We start from the raw sequence: 2,055 nt of genomic DNA, 5'->3' as shown, positions 1-2,055 counted from the left end.
GTCGTCTGGCCGCGGGATGCCTGCCCTGGCCCGCTGACCTCTCCACCTCTCGCCCGGGTTGGCGCAGCTCTGCTGTCCCGAAGCGCTCTTTGGAGATCTCCTGCACCTCCCGCCTCTCCCGCCTCAGGTCCCCACCCTCCAAGGTCGGAGGAGAGGGCGCCTGGGGACTTGTTATTGTGGACGGCAAACACTTACGTAAGGCGCGCAGGCTTCTCATTTGGTGAAGTTGAAAGCGAAAGCCGGAAAACAGTTTCTGGGCTCTCTGGGGTGTTTTGGATGTAGTTGAAAGCACTTAGGGTGGACTGGGGAGGAAAAGGGATACCCGAAAAGGATCTAGGGCAGCGTCTGGATGGAGAAGAAACCGGAAGTCCTCAGGCGCCCTGGGGCCTGCTGCTGGGCCTGCTGCTGGGCCTGGGGGGGACTGGCACGTGCAGTGTGCTCTAAAACTGCAATAAAGACGCACTTGGAGCTCTGACGTCAGGTTTTCTTGCACAACCTGCAAGGGCCGCTGTCCTCAGCTGGGGCTGGCTGCAGATGGAGGGGTTTGCAACCCGGTTTCGGCCTTGGATGGTCACTCTACAGGTCACACTTTGATCTAGAATGGCTCCGAGGACACACCCTTTAGGTTCACCACCTGTCACTTTGGGTCAACGGGCTGAATGAGACACCAGGGAGTTGAGTTAAGGTGTTGTGATCCATGTCGTTTCCAAAATATTCTTCAGCCCAAGGAAAGCTAGAGCCTAGCAGGAAGAGGAGGGTAGGATTTGGAGCTGGCTTACAGCCTACTGGTTTCCACGAGTTAGTAAGATCCCCCATGACCAACTTCGTTGGAATCCCTGGCAGGGCTGTGTGTGTGTGTCCCAAGGAAAAATGCAAGAGAAGAGATTCCTGTGCCCACACCCCACTGAGGGTACTTCACCCTCTCCTTCTGCTCTTTACCCTCTTGACAGGGCAAGTGCCCACTAGCAATAAAAACTGAACACAGGGAACCAGAAGTTAGCGTAATGGCTATGTCGCTGGACTCCCACATAGTTGACCGCAGTTCGCGGCCTGGACCCGGTGGCTTAAAACCCACACCGGGCGCATGTGCGTGCGTGCCCAAGATCCCGAGAGAATGGAGGAGAAGGGATTGCGGCGTGGCCATCCCCTCTGGGGGGTGATTTCTCGCTTTCTGTCTCTCTGTCTCTCTCTGTCTGTCTGGCCAGGCAGAGGCCCTATAGTGAAACACCTCTCAAAAAAAAAAAAAAAAAACTGAACAAACAAAAGAATGAAGGTTTGAAAGGGGTTGGGTGGTCAGGGATGCCTGGAGGAAAGGATGTGATAAAGCAGTAGTTGGGAGTACCCTGAGGCTAAAGAAGAAAGGGACAGTGAGAGGACTCCCTAGTTCTGCCCTGGAGCTAGATTCTCTGACTACTGTTTCTCTCCTCTCCAGGCAAAGTTGCCCCGTCCTGAGTTGATTCCCTTTTCTTCACTTTTCTTCACAGGATACTTCTTTTCTTTTTTCTTTTCTTTTCTTTTCTTTTCTTTTCTTTTCTTTTCTTTTCTTTTCTTTTTTTCTTTTCTTTTCTTTTCTTTTCTTTTCTTTTCTTTTCTTTTCTTTTCTTTTCTTTTCTTTTCTTTTTTTTTCTTTTCTTTTCTTTTCTTTTCCAGTTTCTGCCATTGGGCACATGCCAGAGACAGAGAGAGGAAAATGAGAACTAGACCCCTGACCCCCTTCTTGAGATGTTGCAATGCTGTAATCCCTTCTCCAGTTTCCTTTCCGGATTTGGGGCAAACAGCACACAGGCACGTAGGACCAGCATGAGTTTCAAGCTGTGGACTGGGGAATCTACCTCCGTCACCCACATGGGAGTCCAGCACCTTAACCATCACACCACCTGCCAACCCCACAGCTCACTTATTATAAGGTGGCAGGGCTAGGACTGCCCCTCTCCCAGCAGCAGGCCCCTAAGCACTAAACAAAGTGCCAAGGAAGATGGAATATTCAGACTCCCCTGGATTCCTACCTTGCTTCGTTAGAGTACAGGTTGCTCACCGCTAGAGTACAGGTTGCTC

Source organism: Tupaia chinensis, unplaced genomic scaffold (assembly GCF_000334495.1).
Source record: "Tupaia chinensis unplaced genomic scaffold, TupChi_1.0 Scaffold000685_1, whole genome shotgun sequence".
NCBI classification, from domain to species: domain Eukaryota; kingdom Metazoa; phylum Chordata; class Mammalia; order Scandentia; family Tupaiidae; genus Tupaia; species Tupaia belangeri.
The sequence above is the reverse complement of the archived record's forward strand: the minus strand, read 5'-3'. Positions refer to the sequence as shown.